Genomic DNA, 23,044 nt, shown 5'->3' with positions numbered 1-23,044 from the left:
GCGGACATTCCTCCAGATATATATTAGCAGGGAGAGTGTGGCGTGGTTAAGTAAGTATGTGTGTGTGTAAGTGTGTACGTGTGTGTATATGTGCACGTACGTGTGGGAAAAGGGAGTGGGTAGGTACATAAGTATGTATGTGTTTTAAATTTTAAAATAAAATGCAACCGGACTTAGCAAGCGGAGCATCAGCCTAACTGCCCAGAAGATATGACCTCACTGATGTGCAGGTTTTCCTAACTTTTCCAAGGAAATACACTAGTGTGAATGAATGCAGTCTTGACCATTATCCCTGTACAGTCTCTCTCCATCTATACATATGGATTTCATAAACACTTTTTGTGGCGGCACTTACCTGGCAACTGCTTATCCCTAAATCTTTGGACCTCCATTTTTATAACAATATTAACTAGCAATCCAAATAAAAATAGTTATAAATTACTTTAAAAATTCGAGATATCATGTGTCAAGCACAAACAATTTATTCCTTTATTTTATAACATTTGTTGAATGTGGATTTGTTTATTATATCACAAAACTCAGTTATACAAAAATACAACACCACTGGTTTCAGTTCAAGAGGGTATATTGTGTTCAGCATCCTGCTCCCATCTCAAAACCTTTTTTTTTTTTTTTTTTTTTTTTTGCGGTACGTGAGCCTCTCACTGTTGTGGCCTCTCCCGTTGCGGAGCACAGGCTCCGGACGCGCAGGCTCAGCAGCCATGGCTCACAGGCCCAGCTGCTCCGCGACATGTGGGATCTTCCCGGACCGGGGAACGAACCCGCGTCCCCTGCATCAGCAGGCGGACTCCCAACCACTGCGCCACCAGGGAAGCCCTCTAAACCTTTGACATAAGAGAAAAAGATATACATACATTACTTATAAAGCACAATCACATAAGCAAGTGAGAAAGTGTCATCCAGAAATAATAACAAGAAAAACATTGGAGAAATTAATAAAGACAAAAAGCAAACAGAATCAGATTGAGTAAGGAAACCATAGCCAAAAACACACTCAGGAAAGGATGTTTGAGAGCAAGAGGAATATGTGGAAGGTAGTGCTACCAACTGAAATAAAGATACAGAGGAGGAAAAGGATGGGCTGGTCATTGGAAGAAGATGATGAGTTTAATTTGGGTCTTGTTACCTTTGAGATGCCTATGGAACATGCAATGAAAGTGTCCAGACAAAATTGGAAAGATATATCTGAAACACAACAGGAAAATCTTGACTAAAGTTAAAGATTTGGGAGTCAGTAGAATAAAAGTGGTTATTAAACCCAAACCATGATATTTTCCAGGAAGAAATGTTAGACAAAGGAAAGGAGTTGAACAAGGTTGGAACTCTGTGGCATACCAACCTGAGGAAGCGGCACGGATGGCAGCTCCATCCATGAGAGGTGAAAAGACAAGCAAGGGGGGAGAGGAGGCCATGGCATCCCAAACCTAAGAGAATAGAGCGTTTCAGGCAGGAGCAAACAAGCAGTTGTATTAAATGCAGCAGAGAAATTCTGGAAGACAGAGACTATGACATCTATATGATATCTATGACTAAGGCAGAGACTAGACATCTATGGCATTTGACACTTTCTTAAGTGGCCCTCCAAGATCTCAACAAGAGCAGTTTTAATGGGTTGGGCCCAGGCAGAAGCCAGACTGTAGAGGGCAAAATGAGACTAAAATATAAATAGAATTGGCAGGTGGAGACCAATTTTTAGGGGAAAAGTGGGTGAGATGGCAAGGCAAGAGATAAATCAGATGCTAGTAGACCAAAAGAAAAATCAAGGGCATTTTTTAAGATAGAAAATAATTTAGACAATTTATACACTGCGGGCTAGGAAATCAAAGAAAATACTGTTAAACTGGTAAGGCAAAATATCTCGGGAGATGGGAAGGTACAAAATCAAGGACCCTGGTGAAGGATTAACTTTGAGTAGCAGAAACCTCCACATTTTCCAAGACTTGAAGGAGCTGTGTGTTGTGGATCTAGAGGGATTTATGAGGAACATGCATTAAATTTAAGAAAATGATACCTCATGCTGTTGTATTTCTGTGCAAAGTAGGAAGAAAGTTTATGTGGGAGTTTGAGGACAAATCTTCACTGAAGGTGAATGCTTAGAGTAATTGCTGAAGTTAAAAAGATAAATTGCTGATGAGAAAAAAAAACAACAAAAAAAACAGGACCATCAGAATCAGGTTCTACTCCAAGAACACAGAGTTTTCAGGACCCCTGCAAGGGCAACCAGCTAAAAATCTTTACCAAGGCTTTTAATGATATGCAATGTAAGTGGCCAGGGAGAGGATCTTCTGGACTGCTGGCCCAATGATTTGTATTCGTTACAGGCACTCTTCCTCCACTCCTGCCAGTCCCCATCTTTGGTCCTAGAGAAAACAAAATGATTAACTAGTTCTGCTGACTTCCAGGTGATGCTAGAGAACGTGAGTGTTTTGGCAGTGGTGTGCATACTTCTGTGATTTCCTAGAGGAACAACTGACCGCTCCCCTCCCCTCTGCAATGTAAGGCTGGAGATAAAAGAGGCTATTGTTTGTAGAACAGGTACAATAGAACAAGAGTACTACAGGGGAATTGGGATGGTAGTTCAAGTAAGCAACCAGTGAAGCCAGGTTAGACAAAAGGAGGCAATAAAGAGGCCGAAATAAAGAGGCCGTTAGGCCGTTATGGACTGGAAGTCTTTATTAGGTAGAAGAGCAAGTATAGCTGTGTATGAAGGTGGGAGAGCTAAGGAAAAGAACATGGCCAGAAAGTAAGATATTGGCAGTGGTTTGTTAGAGCCAGATCATACCAGCTTGTAAGAGATGATGATTAAATAGTCAGAAATTTGGGGAGCTGGTTGTTAAATAGGTAGTCGCTTGAAATTGGCCACGATGGGAGTATTGACACCACAGAAACTGGCAAATGCTACACATCAGAACTTGTTTGCTTTATTTTTCTTCAGAGAGTCAGTTTACCAACACCTTAGATTGATATTTAAGATTTCTGAAGTGAGGTAATTTCGGGGATGACAATTTCCATGTGTGGTCTAGGAGTCAGTAGCTAAAGTAAAAACAAAGATGAGTATCTTTAACTAACTAATGTAGCTAACATTTATGTGTGCTCTCTCTGAGTCAGGCATTATTCCAATCCCATGCCTTAAGTATGGTAAGCACTAGGTAAGCACCCAGTGCCTACAACCACATTGTGAGGCAGGTGTTACTATTATCCCCTCTTTACCAATGAGGAAACTGATGCAAAGCAAATCAGGTAACTGGCCCAGTGTTAAACGGCTGATAAATCATTCATCATTCATTTATTTTTTGCACAAATATGTGTTGACCAACTATAGTAGCCCAGGCACTATTCTGGAGCTTGGAATACAGAAGCAATCAAAATAGAAATTAAAAATCTGGTGGGAAGAGAAATAAAGAATTCAACAAAATATGTGGTACATCAGATAGTAGAGAAGAATAAAACGGGAGAAGTAGAAGTGGAAGTGAGATTGGGTTTCGATGTTGAGTAAACAGGGAAGGTCTCACTGAAAAGTGGCATGTGAGTAAAGATGGGAAGCAGGTGAGGGAACAAACCAATTGGGTACGAGGGGGAAAAGAATCCAGAGAGTAAAAACAGAAAGTGCCAGGGCCCTGAGGTGGGAGCATTTTACACCTGTAGAACAACAAAGTAAGTCTTTATGCTCAATGACTATACGCTTGTTTTTCCTAGGTCAGTGCTAAGTCATGCCTATTATCTCTTCATAATTATTAATAATGACCCTTTTACTCCGCAGTAGGGATGATAAAATATAGCAGTCACCCTATCATTATGGCTAGAATGGAGTATGCATGGGGAAGGACAGTAGGAGCTGAAGTCAGAGAGTGGATGGAGGCAGAAAGGGGATCAAATCTTAGAGGGAAATGGTCCTCAACCTTGGCTGCACATTATAATCGTTCAATTTAGAGAGCTTTTAACAATCCCAGGTTCCAGACTGCACCCCAGATGAATTAAAGCAGAATTTCTTGGGCTGGGACACATGCATCAATATTTATTAAAAGTTCCCTCATTTGAGTCCAATATGCATCCAGGCTGGAAAACCACTGAGATAGGATCTTGTAGGCCACTGAAATGACTTTGAATTTTCTCTGGGTAAGACAGAAAGCCATTGTAGGGTTTGGAGGAGAGGCACAACATAATCTGGTTATGTTTTAAAAGGATTGCTCTGGTTGTTGTATTGAGAAGAGGCTATAGTGAGGTACAGATGGATGCAGGGAAATCAGGAGGCTTTTGCAATAATCAAGGTAAGGAGATGATGGTGGCTTAGATTAGGATAGTTGCAGTTGAGCTGATGGAAAATGGTAGATTCTGTGATGTATTTTGAACATAGAGCCAATGGGATTTGCTGGGGGTTTGGATAAAGCGTTTAAGCAAAAAAGAATATTCAAGGATGCCTGGCATCCACAAAACAAGGTCAAGAACAGGCAATAACTACTTCCTATAGTCATTGTGACTTTATTGTAGTGAATAGCTAATAGACCTAAAACTTCTACATAATGTCTGGCACATATTAAGGTCTCCATAATGTTATCTATTATTATTATAATATATTTCAGAAGATGTCACTAAGAAGTTTTTTTTCCGGTACCCGGGCCTCTCACTGTTGTGGCCTCTCCTGTTGCGGAGCACAGGCTCCGGACGCGCAGGCTCAGCGGCCATGGCTCACGGGCCTAGCCGCTCCGCCGCAGCATGTGGGATCCTCCCGGACTGGGGCACGAACCCGTGTCCCCTGCATCGGCAGGCGGACTCTCAACCACTGCGCCACCAGGGAAGCCCTAAGAGTTTTTTTTTTTTTCAGGTTTCTACATGAATCCTTTATTTTTTTTTAACATCTTTATTGGGGTATAATTACTTTACAATGGTGTGTTAGTTGATGCTTTTTAACAAAGTGAATCAGTTATACATATGTTCCCATATCTCTTCCCTCTTGCGTCTCCCTCCCTCCCACCCTCCCTATCCCACCCCTCCAGGTGGTCACAAAGCACCGAGCCGATATCCCTGTGCCATGCTGCTGCTTCCCACTAGCTATCTACCGTACGTTTGTGTGTATAGGACCATGACTCTCTCTTGCCCTGTCACAGCTCACCCTTCCCCCTCCCCATATCCTCAAGTCCGTTCTCCAGTAGGTCTGTGTCTTAACTCCTGTCTTACTCCTAGGTTCTTCATGACACATTTTTTTTTCTTCTTAAATTCCATATATATGTGTTAGCATACGGTATTTACCTTTTTCTTTCTGACTTACTTCACTCTGTATGACAGACTCTAGGTCTATCCACCTCATTACAAATAGCTCAATTTCGTTTCTTTTTAATGGCTGAGTAATATTCCATTGTATATATGTGCCACATCTTCTTTATCCATTCATCTGATGATGGGCACTTAGGTTGTTTCCATCTCCGGGCTATTGTAAATAGAGCTGTAATGAATATTTTGGTACATGACTCTTTTTGAATTATGGTTTTCTCAGGGTATATGCCCAGTAGTGGGATTGCTGGGTCATATGGTAGTGCTATTTTTAGTTTTTTAAGGAACCTCCATACTGTTCTCCATAGTGGCTGAACCAATTCACATTCCCACCAGCAGTGCAAGAGTGTTCCCTTTTCTCCACAGCCTCTCCAGCATTTATTGTTTCTAGATTTTTTGATGATGGCCATTCTGACTGGTGTGAGATGATATCTCATTGTAGTTTTGATTTGCATTTCTCTAATGATTAATGATGTTGAGCATTCTTTCATGTGTTTGTTGGCAGTCTGTATATCTTCTTTGGAGAAATGTCTATTTAGGTCTTCTGCCCATTTTTGGATTGGGTTGTTTGTTTTTTTGTTATTCAGCTGCATGAGCTGCTTGTAAATTTTGGAAATTAATCCTTTGTCAGTTGCTTCATTTGCAGATATTTTCTCCCATTCTGAGAGTTGTCTTTTGTCTTGTTTATGGTTTCCTTTGCTGTGCAAAAGCTTTTAAGTTTCATTAGGTCCCATTTGTTTATTTTTGTTTTTATTTCCATTTCTCTAGGAGGTGGGTCAAAAAGGATCTTGCTGTGATTTATTTCATAGAGTGTTCTGCCTATGTTTTCCTCTAAGAGTTTGATAGTTTCTGACCTTACATTTAGGTCTTTAATCCATTTTGAGCTTATTTTTCTGTATGGTGTTAGGGAGTGATCTAATCTCATACTTTTACATGTATCTATCCAGTTTTCCCAGCACCACTTATTGAAGAGGCTGTGCTTTCTCCACTATACATTCCTGCCTCCTTTATCAAAGATAAGGTGTCCATATGTGTGTGGGTTTATCTCTGAGCTTTCTATCCTGTTCCATTGATCTATCTTTCCGTTTTTGTGCCAGTACCATACTGTCTTGATTACTGTAGCTTTGTAGTATAGTCTAAAGTCAGGGAGCCTGATTCCCCCAGCTCCTTTTTTCGTTCTCAAGATTCCTTTGGCTATTCGGGGTCTTTTGTGTTTCCATACAAATTGCGAAATTTTTTGTTCTAGTTCTGTGAAAAATGCCAGTGGTAGTTTGATAGGGATTGCATTGAATTTGCAGGTTGCTTTGGGTAGTAGAGTCATTTTCACAATGTTGATTCTTCCAATCCAAGAACATGGTATATCTCTCCATCTATTTGTATTTAATTTCTTTCATCAGTGTCTTATAATTTTCTGCATACAGGTCTTTTGTCTCCTTAGGTAGGTTTATTCCTAGATATTTTATTCTTTTTGTTGCAATGGTAAATGACAGCGTTTTCTTGATTTCAATTTCAGATTTTTCATCATTAGTATATAGGAATGCCAGAGATTTCTGTGCATTAATTTTGTAACCTGCTACTTTACCAAAGGCATTGATTAGCTCTAGTAGTTTTCTGGTAGCATCTTTAGGATTCTCTATGTAGAGTATCATGTCATCTGCACACAGTGACAGCCTTACTTCTTTTCCGATTTGGATTCCTTTTATTTCCTTTTCTTCTCTGATTGCTGTGGCTAAAACTTCCAAAACTATGTTGAATAACAGTGGTGAGAGTGGGCAACCTTGTCTTGTTCCTGATCTTAGTGGAAATGCTTTCAGTTTTTCATCATTGAGGATAATGTTGGCTGTGGGCTTGTCATATATGGCCTTTATTATGTTGAGGAAAGTTCCCTGTATGCCTACTTTCTGTAGGGTTTTTATCATAAATTAGTGTTGAATTTTGTCAAAAGCTTTCTCTGCATCTATTGAGATGACCATATGGTTTTTCTCCTTCAATTCGTTAATATGGTTTATCACAATCATAGATTTGCGTTTATTGAAGAATCCTTGCATTCCTGGAGTAAATCCCACTTGATCATGGTGTATGATCCTTTTAATGTGCTGTTGGATTCTGTTTGCTAGTATTTTGTTGAGGATTTTTGCATCTATGTTCATCAGTGATATTGGCCTGTAGTTTTCTTTCTTTGTGACATCCTTGTCTGGTTTTGGTATCAGGGTGATGGTGGCCTTGTAGAAGGAATTTGGGAGTGTTCCTCCCTCTGCTATATTTTGGAAGAGTTTGAGAAGGATAGGTGTTAGCTCTCCTCTAAATGTTTGATAGAATTCGCCTGTGAAGCCATCTGGTCCTGGGCTTTTGTTTGTTGGAAGATTTTTTTTTTTTTTTTTTTTTTTTTTTGCGGTACGCGGGCCTCTCACTGTTGTGGCCTCTCCTGTTGTGGAGCACAGCCTCCGGACGCGCAGGCTCAGCGGCCATGGCTCACGGGCGCAGCCGCTCCGTGGCATGTGGGATCTTCCCAGACCGGGGCATGAACCCGTGTCCCCTGCATCGGCAGGCAGACTCTCAACCACTGCGCCACCAGGGAAGCCCATTGTTGGAAGATTTTTAATCACAGTTTCAATTTCAGTGCTTATGATTGGTCTATTCATATTTTCTATTTCTTCCTGATTCCGTCTTGGCAGGTTGTGCATTTCTAAGAATTTGTCTATTTCTTCCAGATTGTCCATTTTCTTGACATAGAGTTGCTTGTAGTAATCTCTCATGATCTTTTTTATTTCTGCAGTGTCAGTTGTTACTTCTCCTTTTTCATTTCTAATTTTATTGATTTGAGTCTTCTCCCTTTTTTTCTTGATGAGTCTGGCTAGTGGTTTATCTTTTTTGTTTATCTTCTCAAAGAACCAGCTTTTAGTTTTATTGATCTTTGCTATTGTTTCCTTCATTTCTTTTTCATTTATTTCTGATCTGATTTTTATGATTTCTTTCCTTCTGCTAGCTTTGGGGTTTTTTTGTTCTTCTTTCTCTAATTGCTTGAGGTGCAAGGTTAGGTTGTTTATTCGAGATGTTTCCTGCTTCATAACGTGGGCTTGTATTGCTATAAACTTCCCCCTTAGAACTGCTTTTGCTGCATCCCATAGGTTTTGGGTCATTGTGTCTCCATTGTCCTTTGTTTCTAGGTATTTTTTTATTTCCGCTTTGATTTCTTCAGTGATCACTTCATTATTAAGTAGTGTATTGTTTAGCCTCCATGTGTTTGTATTTTTTACAGATCTTTTCCTGTAATTGATATCTAGTCTCATAGCATTGTGGTCGGAAAAGATACTTGATACAATTTCAATTTTCTTAAATTTACCAAGGCTTGGTTTGTGACCCAAGATATGATCTATCCTGGAGAATGTTCCATGAGCACTTGAGAAAAATGTGTATTCTGTTGTTTTTGGATGGAATGTCCTATAAATATCAATTAAGTCCATCTTGTTTAATGTATCATTTAAAGCTTGTGTTTCCTTATTTATTTCCATTTTTGATGATCTGTCCATGGGTGAAAGTGGGGTGTTAAAGTCCCCTACTATGAATGTGTTACTGTCGATTTCCCCTTTTATGGCTGTTAGTATTTGCCTTATGTATTGAGGTGCTCCTATGTTGGGTGCATAAATATTTACAATTGTTATATCTTCTTCTTGAATCGATCCCTTGATCATTATGTTGTGTCCTTCTTTGTCTCTTCTAATAGTCCTTATTTTAAAGTCTATTTTGTCTGATATGAGAATTGCTACTCCAACTTTCTTTGGTTTCCATTTGCATGGAATATCTTTTTCCATCCCCTTACTTTCAGTCTGTATGTGTCTCTAGGTCTGAAGTGAGTCTCTTGTAGACAGCATATATAAGGGTCTTTTTTTTGTATCCATTCAGCCAATCTGTGTCTTTTGGTGGGAGCATTTAGTCCATTTACATTTAAGGTAATTATCGATATGTATGTTCCTATTCCCATTTTCTAAATTGTTTTGGGTTCATTATTATAGGTCTTTTCCTTCTCTTGTGTTTCTTGTCTAGAGAAGTTCCTTTAGCATTTGTTGTAAAGCTGGTTTGGTGGTGCTGAACTCTCTCAGCTTTTGCTTGTCTGTAAAGGTTTTAATTTCTCCATCAAATCTGAATGAGATCCTTGCTGGGTAGAGTAGTCTTGGTTGCAGGTTTTTCTCCTTCATCACTTTCAGTATGTCCTGCCACTCCCTTCTGGCTTGTAGGGTTTCTGCTGAGAGATCAGCTGTTAACATTATGGTGATTCCCTTGTGTGTTACTTGTTGTTTTTCCCTTGCTGCTTTTAATATGCTTTCTTTGTATTTAATTTTTTGACAGTTTGATTAATATGTGTCTTGGCTTGTTTCTCCTTGGATTTATCCTGTATGGGACTCTCTGTGCTTCCTGGACTTGATTAACTATTTCCTTTCCCATATTAGGGAAGTTTTCAACTATAATCTCTTCAAATATTTTCTCAGTCCCTTTCTTTTTCTCTTCTTCTTCTGGGACCCCTATAGTTCGAATGTTGGTGCGTTTAATGTTGTCCCAGAGGTCTCTGAGACTGTCCTCAGTTCTTTTCATTCTTTTTTCTTTTTTCTGCTCTGCATTAGTTATTTCCACTATTTTATCTTCCAGGTCACTTATCCGTTCTTCTGCCTCAGTTATTCTGCTATTGATCCCATGTAGAGTACTTTTAATTTCATTTGTTGTGTTGTTCATCATTGCTTGTTTCATCTTTATTTCTTCTAGGTCCTTGTTAACTGTTTCTTGCATTTTGTCCATTCTATTTGCAATATTTTGGATCATCCTTACTATCATTATTCTGAATTCTTTTTCAGGTAGACTGCCTATTTCCTCTTCTTTTGTTAGGTCTGGTGCATTTTTATCTTGCTCCTTTATCTGCTGTTTGTTTTTCTGTCTTCTCATTTTGCTTATCTTACTGTGTTTGGGGTCTCCCTTTTGCAGGCTGCAGGTTCATAGTTCCCGCTGTTTTTGATGTCTGTCTCCAGTGGCTAAGGTTGGTTCAGTGGGTTGTGTAGGCTTCCTGGTGGAGGGGACTAGTGCCTGTGTTGTGGTGGATGAGGCTGGCTCTTGTCTCTCTAGTGGGGAGGTTCATGTCTGGTGGTGTGTTTTGGGGTGTCTGTGGCCTTATTATGATTTTAGGCAGCCTCTCTGCTAATGGCTGGGGTTGTGTTCCTGTTTTGCTAGTTGTTTGGCGTAGGTTGTCCAGCACTGTAGCTTGCTGGTCATTGAGTGAAGCTGGGTGCTGGTGTTAAGATGGAGGTCTCTGGAAGATATTCGCCATTTGATATTATGTGGAGCTGGGAGGTCTCTTGTTGACCAGTGTCCTGAAGTTGGCTCTCCTACCTCAGAGGCAGAGCCCTGACTCCTGGCTGGAGCACCAAGAGCCTTTCATCCACATGGCTCAGAATAAAAGGGAGAAAAAGTAGAGAGAATTAGTAGAATTATGAAGAAAGAAAGAAAGAAAGGAGGGAAGGAAGGAAGGAAGAAAGAAAGTAAGTAAGAAGCAAAGAAGGAAGGAAGGAAAGAAAGGAGGGAGGGAGGAAGGAAGGAAGGAGGGAAAGAAGGAAAAAAGACAAAGAAAGAAGATACAGTAAAATAAAATAAAGTATAATAAAGTTATTGAATTAAAAAATACTTATTTAGAAAAAAAAAAAGGAACGGATAGAACCTTAGGACAAATGTTGGAAGCAAAGCTATACAGACAAAATCTTACACAGAAGCATACACATACACCCTCACAAAAAGAGGTAAAGGGGAAAAAAATCATAAATCTTGCTCTCAGAGACCACCTCCTCAATTTGGGATGATTTGTTGTCTAAAGGATGGAAGGAAGGAAGGGAGGAAGGAAAGAAAGGTATAATAAAGTTATTAAAATTAATTATTAAGAAAAAGAATTAAAAAAAAAAACGTGGACGGATAGAACCCTAGGATAAATGGTGGAAGCAAAACTATACAGACAAGATCTCACACAGAAGCATACACATACACATTCACAAAAAGAGGAAAAGGGGAAAAAATCATAGATCTTGCTCTCGAAGCCCACCTCCTCAATTTGGGATGACTTGTTGTCTATTCATGTATTCCACAGATGCAGGGTACATCAAGTTGATTGTGGAGCTTTAATCTGCTGTTTCTGAGGCTTTTGGGAGGTCTGAGGTCTTCTGCCAGCCTTCAGTAGGTGTTCTGTAGGAGTTGTTCCACGTGTAGATGTATTTCTGGTGTATCTTTGAGATGCAAATGTCCTATCTGGTCTTCTCAGGAACTCTTCTCTCTGCCATCTTTTTAAACTTTGTGCTTAGTCCAGTCTCACTTGCTCACAGGGTCCTCGGTGCAGAGGCCTTGCACCAGGCACTTCACACCAGAGTTAGTAGTGTGAGACGGCTGTGCGGTCACCTCAGCTCCGGCTGCGAGCAGAGATGCTGCAGGGGAAGCTCCACTAAGAGTTTTAAAATTGTTTTTCTGTTACTTCTTGGTCTGTTTCTTCTAGTGGCGAAAAATATTCTTAATTTTCACCATTAAAAAATATCTGGATATACCTCACAAATATGAGTATTTAAATAATACATATAAGTGCATTTCAGCATTTCAGAAGCAATGTGTGTCATTTGAAGATTTTCCTTGAACAAATGCAAAGCAAATATTAATTTAAAAAATTAAAGGGATCTTTTAAATATTTATGTACTCAAATTATAAATCTAGTAAAGATGGCATTTTACCTTGTGCTAGTTATATATTAATAATGAGAGCTGTGTTTTATTAGCACACTTTTCTTGTAAATTGTGTTTTGTGGAGTTATGTTTGGGCTGGGCTGTAAGAGCACAATTAATCCACATCACATGCATTTTATATTAAACAGTGGAAAAAAAGTGAATTACATTTATCCACCAGTATCTGTTTTTAAACCATAAAAGTCACAGTTGAATTACATCCCTTTAATTACATGTTTTTCAGAAGAAAATATGTGAAACTTCATGTCGATGAATGTTATTACTATCACGCCTGTGCCGGCTTAATGCCAAAGACTATTCTAAAAATAATGTGACAATAAACATCCAAATATACCAAAGCATAGTGTACTTGGAACAAAGCATATGAATGGCTGAACTTTTTATGCTTAAATTAGGAGTTAGAGCATCAATTTACAATAGCCTTTAAACATTTTAGTACTGTAAATGTGCGTTGTGTCATTTGTAGCACCTGGTACCATGAAACTGTATTTTCTAATATTCCTATTCATTCTAGTTTTTCATACAAGGTTTTACATTGAAATTTTTTAATTGGTATGTAATTTATAACTATAGTGATATATAGAGAAGTTCCATGCATTTTCTTGAAATCCTCTGTAGTCATTCCTATCCCCTCATTTGAACCATACAGGAGATTTTAGATTTACAAAACCAGATTTAGATTTAGATTTAGATTTAGATTTAGGTTTTAGGTTTAGACTCAAAACTTGTGGATCTCAACCATGGCTGGAAATCAGTTGCCATCCTACCGAGATTTTACAAAATACACATGCATACCCAAGCAGATATATTTTGTGAAAACTTTCCCAGTAATTCCGATGCACTGTAATGATGCTTCATCAGGATCTTGGCACTCTGTGACACCCTGCCCCAGATACCAAATAAAAAAAGTTTAAATTTTCTTGACTTTATTTAAGTGCAGCACACAGTAGCTATTGTAGTTTATCTTTATATAAACCTAAGCAAAAAAAAAAAAAAATCAAACTCAGTAGAAAGCTTTGTAAGTTAAAGCTATATTATATATTCATATTCATTTTAAGGTCTTAAAATATAATTCGAAATCCAATTTCCATGTTTCACAAATCCATATTCACTTTTCTTCCTAGATTTTTTAGGTGTATTAGAAATGACATTTTTAGTGTCCTAATGATTGAGATATCTGATTCCACTCCTGGTGACCTCTCCCTTCTATAAATAAAAATATAACTCTGCCTAGCTTAAGTCCAAATCCATGATTCTACAAAAGAATAAAGCCTTGAAGGATTTAATAAATATTCTATGGGAAATTATAATAAGATTTTCAATTGGGGAGGCCACAAGAACCAAGACTTGAGTAAAAAGGAGATACTGACTCTTATTTGTTCAGTGGTTATTTTAAAACCAGAATGATCGAATGATCTGGTCTTTTCAAATCTATATATAACCTTAGCTGTTTCTTTTTCTAATTCAGGAACATTTTTAAAAGTCATAGCATGGTCAACTCTCTGATTTAGAAACATATAAAAACTGAATTTTAACTTTAAGCTTAAGTTGTAGAAGTAATCCTCCAGGGACTGTTTTCTGCAAAGTCACTTATAAATCAATGGTTGAGAACTCAGAATGCATTTTCCCATAAATATTTCTTTTAGAGCTTCTGCTTAAGTCCCTAGGCAGAGCCATAAAAGCCTCTTTAACACAGACTACAGCTAAAGGATGTAACTTTCAATATGGAAGGGGGCCTGTAGTTTCCTTCAAAAAAAGAAAGTGTGTTTTCCTCCCCCTCTACATGCCTTGTCTTGGGCAAAAAAATTTTAAATGCCATTTTTCTGTGGCATCCACCCCTTTCTTCATATCCTCTTTCCAGGTCCTCAGATATTCAACTTTTATTGTTTTTAATTCCATGTGGTAACACACCTTCCCTAGGCTTCTCCTCTCATCCCCAGGGTAGGCCTTTTTCCACTACATAGAATCACCTCTAACCTGGACCTTCACCCCACCCTAATCTAAGCTGCCATTCTCTCATTGCCACAGATCTCAGCTGGATATAAAGTTAGACTAATTCATACTAATATGTGATTCACAAACACTATTTTAATTCCCCTGGATAAGTTTGCATTTTTTACATGAACTTGTGAATCCAAATTTTTTTTCATTTTACTTTATTCTGGTAATTATACTTGACATGAGATCTACTCTCTTGACAAATTTTTAAGTGTACAATATAGTATTGTTCACTATAGGTACAGTGTTGTACAGCAGCTCTCTAGAGCTTATTCATCTTGCTTAACTAAAACTTTATGCCCATTGATGAGTAACTCCCCGTATCCCCCCGCACCGCCCCCAGCCCCTGGCAACCACCATTCCACCCTTTTATCTCTATTCTCACATCCTATTCTGATTCAATTTTTTGATGTTTAATTCACCCCTACAACATGTTATTTCTTGTCTAATATGCTTTGCTTTTGTGGTTCCCTCTTCCAGGAATGCCCTTCTAGTCTTTTGCCACCTGAGTTTTTCATGATAAGCATCATATCTTCTGGAGGTCCTTGCTGAAACCCCAAGTTCATTCTTTCAGCAAAGGTCATGTCTTTGTATTGAATACTATACTTTATTCTGTCTTTGAAGGCCTTTGAAGGATTTTAAGCAAATGATTGGCAGGGTGATATTTGTATTTTCAAAACATTGAATATATTTGTTTAAAAAAAAAAAAAAACATTGTGAGACTTCCTTGGTGGTCCAGTGGTAAAGAATCCGCCTTCTAATGCAGGGGACACAGGTTTGATCCCTGGTCAGGGAACTAAGATCCCACATGCCGTGGAGCAACTGAGACCACATGCCACAACTACTGAGCTTATGCGCCTCAACTAGAGAGCCTGTGTGCCGCAAACTACAGAGCCCACACGCTGTGGAGCCCACGCACCACAGCTACAGAGCCCATGCACCCTGTAGCCTGTGTGCCACAACTAGAGAAGAGAAAACCCACACGCCACAACTAGAGAGAAGCCCGCGCGCTGCAACGACGAGACCATGAGCCGAAACTAAGACCTGACGCAGCCAAAATTAAATAAATAAATCCTTAAAAATAAAAAACGTTGTTAGACAATAATGTGATGACTTCAGGACAACATAGCACATTTGCACTAAGCACAGACTAAGTACTTGAGCTCACCCTAGGATGAATGGACACTGAGGGGCTTAAAGTGTCCATGGGGCACAACCCACAAGGTAGGGTTTTAAAAACCATCGTCCAGAGCTTTCATTACTGTGGAGACAATGTGACATGCCAGTGACTGCTCAGATCTGGGAGATGTGCTCCAGGGCCTGAGAGGAGGTTGTGTGGAGCTCTGTCAGAAGTAGCAGATTTTTTCTTTTTTTCTCCTTTGCGGTACGCGGGCCTCCCACTGCTGTGGCCTCTCCCGTCACGGAGCACAGGCTCCGGACGTGCAGGCCCAGCGGCCATGGCTCACGGGGCCAGCTGCTCCGCGGCACGCGGGATCCTCCCAGACCGGGGCACAAACCCGCGTCCCCTGCATCGGCAGGCGGACTCCCAACCACTGCGCCACCAGGGAAGCCAATAGCAGATATTATTATGTGTACCTTTCAGAAACCACCTTCCAATCAGGCTCACCCTCTCTGTCACTTAGAGGTTAAGCTCCATGTTTCTTAACAGTCGGTCTGAGAACGCAAAGAAAAAGAAGAATGAAGACAAACTGAATTCCAGCTACTAAGCTCTGAGATGCAGTGTGTAAATATGCCACATTTGCTCTCTTCTATTTGAATCTGCCTTCCTGGGAAAAAAAAATGTCATTAAAAAATTCATAGTTTCTTTTTGATTAATCTCTAGAAGTCAGCCCAAAGATATTAAATCTCAGCACTCTCACATTTTTCTCCTCCCCTCATAAACAATTCAATTCAACTTGAATTAATATTTATTGAGTGCTGACACAAGGCATGGCAGTATAGTGGATGCTGTGACAGAACGGCTACATAAAAGGAAGAAAACCAGCATCCTACCTTAAAAAAAAAAAAGGTTTTTTTATACAAGGCAATAGGAATAATGTAGTAATAGCAACCAGTGCACTATAAGATAGTATCAAAGGTTATTTAATTCAGTCACTATTTATTAACCATCCACCATATTCAAGAAAACCAATATATCCTAAACTACACTTGAGGAGGCTTATATTAACAAGGGCTAGAAAAAGGAGTATAGAATTTGTTTGAAGGAGAGAGTTGCATCACTTGTAGAGAAACAGATTTTTGCCATACCTCATGAATGAGCGGGGTTATTCCTTTCAGCCAGTCATGGATAAATAGATCCTCACTTGTTGGTTTATCTAGATTGTTCTCTGTTTATTTTGGTTTAATGGTCTAAGAGCTCTTTCATACCTTGCTTTATTAAGCTAAATTATGCTGCCTAAACTAGCCCAGACTGGGTCATTATGGCACACTTGGGACCAACAATTTTCCAGCTAACTCCAATTAGTAATACAAGCTCTAGAATTAGACTACCTGGATTCAAGTCCTGACTTCACTATCTACTAGGTTATTAAATCTGTTTCTCCTTGAGTTTGACCATCTATAAGATGGAGACAGTAACTACCCTTATATCAGAGTTGTTTCAAGGATTAAATGAGATAATACTTCTAATGAGCTTATAACTTCATTTGGTGTATAGTGTTTAAGAAATGTTAGATATTTTTTCCCTATAAGACTGTGGCAACAATTGAGGTTTATGAGTTCCCAAAAGAATATACAACTATTTTGGGAGATTCTCTTTAATCAAGCACACATTTTATAAACAGCAGATAGATAGATAGATAGATAGATAGATAGATAGATAAATTGTCACAGGTTGGGTTCCCTGTGAAGAAGATTCTTAAAAGAATATTTGCATGAAGGAACTTTATTGGGGAGAACTCTCAGGGTCAACTCTCTTATTCCTGTGGTTTCCGGAAATTTGGAAGCTGATAGTTCTTAGCTGAGCCCCTTTCTGGAAAATGGTTTTGTCTAGAGAGAGCTATCTCACCCAAAGCCATGACACCTTTACAGTGGTAGCCTGCATCCAATAATTAATTGATGTGGGAATATAAGGGCCCAGACCCTTCTCCTCAATTTAGACCAACTCTGAAGAGTTACTCCAGATCCACAACATTCCATGGGATATTCCAAGGCCTTTGTTGTGAATGCACTACTATTCTTTAACTTCTGTTGCTGCCCAATCCTGTTTTCTCCTATGCCCCACAGATGTTCATCCTGAGAATGTGTGATCAAGGATCAACATTTAACAAAATCAATGAGTTTTACTGCTTCACCAAGTACATTCTTATATAAAACTATTTTTGTTCTTGTTGTTCATGTAGCAGAGAAGAATATGAGAATACTAGTATAGGTTAATTTGGTGCTATTACCTTAATTTGTGTTAAGACTCCTGAACTTTTACCCACCAGAGTTTTGTACCACTAGTGAAAATATCAACAAAGTGAAAAAAAGGCAGATGCATGTCTTAGTTCTCTTATAAAAAACAGTTTTGACCTTATGGACCCCTGAAAAGGTCTTGGCCATGTGAATTAGAAATAAGTATACTACATTGTATAGACCCATCATAGAAAATGGAGAAAGTAGTTTATATTCTTTTCAAACACCAAAATCTCATTTTTTCATGGTGCCATGTGTCGTTATTAGAACCATGATTGCTATGTTGCTGATATGAAAGCAATTAATTCATATCTCTTCAAATGTTGGTGATAAGGATAGTTAAAATAATTTTAAAATAACTTGCATAAAATAGAAAAAGAGGGAGCACTCCCAAACTCATTCTGTAAGGCCAGCATTACCCTAATAACAAAGCCATCCAAGGACACTACAGGAGGTAAAACAAAAAACAACATTGTAAAAAGGAATTATACCTCACAACCAAGTGGGATTTACCTCAGTATGCAAGACTGGTTTAACTTTCCAAAATCAGTTGTTACCCATCATATCAAATGGCTAAAAAAGAAAAATCACATGATCAGAACAATAGGTGAAGAAAAAGCATTTGACACAATCCAATGCCAACTCATGATAAAAACTCTCAGTAAAGTAGGAATAGAGAAGAATGTCCTAAACTTGGTAAAGACTATGTAACAAAAAACCTACAGCTAACGTCATACTAATGGTGAAAAACTTAAAACTGTCCCACTAAGATCAGGAACAAGCAAGGATGTACACTCTCATTACTTCTTTTCAGTATCGTACTGGAAGTACTACCTAATGCAGTAAGACAAGAAGTTGGGATGGGGGGGGGCAGTTGGAATATAGTCTTTATTTGCAGATGACATGTCATCTATGTAGAAAACCTGAAAGAATTGACCAAAAAGCCTAGACTAATAAGCAATTATAACAAGGTTGTAGGATACAAGGTTAATATACAAAAGTCATTTGCTTTCTTACATACCAGTGATGAGCAAGTGGAATTTGAGATTAAAAACAACACCATTTACATTAGCACCCCACAAATGAAATACTTAGGTGTAAATCTAACAAAGTATGTCTAAGATCTAAATGAGGAAAACTACAAAACTGTTATGAAATCAAAGAAGAACTAAATAAATGGAGAAATGTTCCATGTTCGTGGATAGGAAGACTCAATATTATTAAGATGTAGTTCTTCCCAAGTTGATCTACAATTTCAATAAAATCCCAATGAAAATCCCAGTAAGTTGGGGCTTCCCTGGTGGCGCAGTGGTTGAGAGTCTGCCTGCTGATGCAGGGGACATGGGTTCGTGCCCCGGTCCGGGAGGATCCTACATGCCGCGGAGCGGCTGGGCCCGTGAGCCATAGCTGCTGAGCCTGCGCATCCGGAGCCTGTGCTCCGCAACGGGAGAGGCCACAACAGTGAGAGGCCCGCGTACCGCAAAAAAAAAAAAAAAAAATCCCAGTAAGTTATTTTATGATATTAACCAACTGATTCTAAAGTTTAGAGACAGAAGACCCAGAATGGCTAACACAGTACTGATGAAGATCAAAGTTGGGGACTGACACAACTTCAAGACTTATTATAAAGCTATAGTAATCAAGACAGTGTGGTACAGGTGAAAGAATAGACAGATGGATCAATAGAACAGAATAGAGAGGCTACGATGAACATAGTCAACTGTTCTTTGACATAGGAGCAAAAGTAATACCATGGAGAAAAAATAGTCTTTTCAACAAATGGCACTGGAACAGCTGGACATCCACATGCAAAAAAAAAAAAAAAGAATCTAGACAGAGAACCTTACACCCTTCACAAAAATTAACTCAAAATAAATCACAAATCTAAATGTGAATCACAAAATCATTAAACTCCTAGAAGATAACATAGGAGAAAACCTAGACAACGTTGGATATGGCAATGACTTTTTAGATACAACACCAAAGACACAATGCAAGAAAGGAATAATTGAGATAAGCTGGACTTCATTAAAACTTCAAACTTCTATTCTGTAAAAGACAACGTCAAGAGAATGAGGAGCCACAGACTGGGGAAACTATTTTCAAAAGACACATCTGATAAAAGACTGTTATCCAAAATATGGAAAAACTATTAAATCAACAACCCAATTAAAAAATGGGTCAAACTACTAGGTATAAAATAAATAAGTTACAAGGGTATAATGTACAGCACAGGAAACATAGTCAATATTTATAACAACTTTGTATGTGTAATCTATAAAAATACTGAATTACTACATTGTATACCTGAAACTAATATAATATTTTAAATCAACCATACTTCAGTTTTTTTAAAAGCAAGCTGAAAGGAAATAAAAGACAATAGAAAGAAAAAGAAAAGGCCAAACACCTTAACAGAAACCTCACAATAGAAGATATACAGTTAGCAAAAAGGACGTGAAGATTCTCCATCAGGGAGATGAAAATTAAAATGAGATACCACTTTGCTCTTATCAGAATGGCCAAAATCAGTAACACTGACAACACCAAATGTTGGTGAAGATGTGGAACAACAGGAACTCTCCTTCATTGCTGGTGTGAATGCAAAATGGTACAGCCACGTTGGAAGACAGGCAGTTTCTTACAAAAACGAAGCATACTCTTTCCATACGATCCAGCTATTGCCCTCCTTGGTATTTAGCCAAAGGAATCAAAAACTTATGTCCACATAAAAGCCTGCAGCTATATAAACTGCTATAAACAGTCTATAAACAGAGATGTTTACAGCAGCTTTATTTGTAATTGCCAAAACTTTGAAGCAACCAAGATGTCCTTCAGTAAGTCTATGGGTAAATAAACTGTACATAAAGACAATGGAATATTATTCACCACTAAAAATAATGAGCTCTCAAGCCAGGAAAAGACATGGAGGAATCTTAAATGCATATAACTAAGTGAAAGAAGCCAATCTGAAAAGGCTGCATACTGCTTCCAACCATATGACATTCTGGAAAAGACAAAACTATGAGACCATGAAAAAATAAGTGGTTGCCAGGGGAGGGGGGTGGCAGGTGTGATAAACAGGTGGAACACAGAGGCTTTTTAGAGCAGTGAAAGTACTATGTTATTGATATACGATACTATACATAAACAGTATGTGATATGTAATGGTGAGTACATGTTATAATACATTTGTCCAAACCCAAAAATGTACAACACCAAGAATGAATCCTAATGTTCAAACCATGGACTTCAGGCGATTATGATTTGTCATTGCAGATTCACCAGTTGTAACAAATGTACCATTCCAGTGAAGGATGTTGATAATCATGTGGGGAGGCTATGCATGTGGTGGGGGGCAGAAGATATAAGGGAAATCTCTGTACCTTCCTCTTAATTTTGCTTTGAACCTAAAAGTGTTCCAAAAAATAGTCTTTTTTTTTAAAGAAATAACTTGGTGCTTTGTGCCACCCTCAGAACAAGATAGGAAGTTAAATTTCAACCTGGTGTTAAGTAACTATTTCTCTTTATAATGTAAGAGTTTCTGTTGCCAACTGATTTTTCAGGAAAGTGAGTGGAGAATTTTCTGATTAATATTAAAATGACAAAAACTACATATGATTATAAGTTTTTATTAAATAATGACTATTATTAAAATAAATGATGGGCTGTGCTATGTGTTTTGTATGTGATTCTCACTACAATTCTGAGTTAGATTATACTATTCTCATTGTAGAGATAAGGAAACTGAGGCACTCTTTAGTGTTCAGATCATCCATTAACATTTCCTACTATACAGAAATTCTGCCTTGACAAGAACTGTTGATACCAGATAACTTCACTTACTAATATGTAAAAGAACCATCTCTTTAAAATTAGTGTAATCCTTTCTAGTCCAAAAGAATTTATGCTTTCAAAGGCTTTGAGATTCCTAATAGAGGAGAGGTAGGTAGGGTACATGACAGAAGAGGCAGATTTCATCTAATTGTGCACTGTCTAAGAAGATGGATGGGAAACATAAAGAGCTAATAACACCAAAGATTTTCTTTGCTAGGTTATCTTTTATACATTAATTATACAGAAGAGCCTGCTTAAATGGATACTCTTGCTGTAGAATGTTTCTTTTAAGAGAGTGTTCTTTTCCTTACTCTGCACTTGAGTTGGGAGATATTATCAGAGAGCTATCGGGGACGTATGTTGATAAGTAAGATGAAGTTTATTCCATTTGCAATATAAGTTTATTTATTTAACTGACTGATGAATCATCATTGTACAGGAGACCATGTCACTGTGATAGGGTCAAATCGTCACTGTGTTTAAGCTACTTTATAGTTTTAAATCGTATATCCATGAAATCTGCTTTAACTTTGCAAATTTTGAGATACTCTTATGTATGCCTCTATCACACTGTATAAGGTAATATAGTCCTCTAGTCTCTTAATAGATATTAATTTTTAATATCATTCATAAATAAATGTTACCTGATGTGTGAAACCGACTTGAGAATCTCATGTTTCTCAATAACCCCATTAATGACAACAATCTCCAAATAACTAAGTAGAACAATATGCATTATTTGTCAAACTTAAATTATTTTTATATTCATTTTCTCTACATTTGTACTGTTGTACTATTTGTATCTGGTCTTGTTGGTGCACACATCTTGTATGAATGACAACTGGATTTTTTTTACTTTTTAAAAAAATATTATTTTTATTTAGAAAACAAATTTGTGGTTACCAGTGGGGAGAGTGTAGGGGCGAGGGACAAATTAAGGGCATGGGATTAATATATACAGATTAGTATTTATAAAATAGATAAGGATACACTGTATACCCATCATCTTGCAATAACCTATACTGGAGTATAATTTGCAAAAAATACTAAATCACTATGCTCTACACCTGAAGCTAACACAATATTGTAAATCAATTATACTTCAGTTAAAAATATTTTTTTAAATCAAGGTGAGAGGCATAAATAGTCAAGGGATTAATTACTACATACCAGTGCTGTGCTTGGCTTGTTATTCATATTTCTTTTAATTTTCCCGCTGGGAACTATAATAAAATAGTCCTGTTTTCAGTCAATTGCCAACTCCTTTCTTTATATTTGCTCTATATTGTTTTCCCTGGGTATCCGCGGGGGATTGGTTCCAAGACCAGCCTCAGATACAAAAACATGCAGATGCTCAAGTTCCATAGCCAGCCCTGTGTATCCGTGGATTCTGCATCCTCGGATACAACCAACCCAGGACTGTAAACATAGTACTGTACACTATCTGCCGGCTGGTGGAACCCACAGATGAGGAAGGCCAACTGTGTATTTATTGAAAAAACTCCAGGTATAAGTGGACCTTCACAGTTCAAACCCATGTTGTTTCAGAGTCAACTGTATAAGGAAAGATTGGGAAAATCTAGTTATTTTCTGTTTGCATGTGGGTTTTTTTTTTCCATTCTCCTGCAACTTTCCTAAACACGTTTATGCAATCAGTTTTTCTTTTTCGTTGATCATTTTTCACCATATTTCCAGCAATCACACAGCTTTCATCACATCCTAGGTTTTACTGCCTTGGGAGC

General features: G+C 38.1%; 1 protein-coding gene across 1 annotated transcript in view; it reads left to right on the top strand.

The window, feature by feature from the left end:
• Window positions 1-23,044, top strand: part of EPHA6 (EPH receptor A6) — an 868,762-nt gene that overhangs the window by 715,933 nt on the left and 129,785 nt on the right. The window lies entirely within an intron of this gene.

The sequence above is a fragment of the Tursiops truncatus genome, chromosome 4 (assembly GCF_011762595.2).
Source record: "Tursiops truncatus isolate mTurTru1 chromosome 4, mTurTru1.mat.Y, whole genome shotgun sequence".
Lineage (NCBI taxonomy): Eukaryota > Metazoa > Chordata > Mammalia > Artiodactyla > Delphinidae > Tursiops > Tursiops truncatus.
This window is presented reverse-complemented; position numbering and strand designations above follow the sequence as displayed.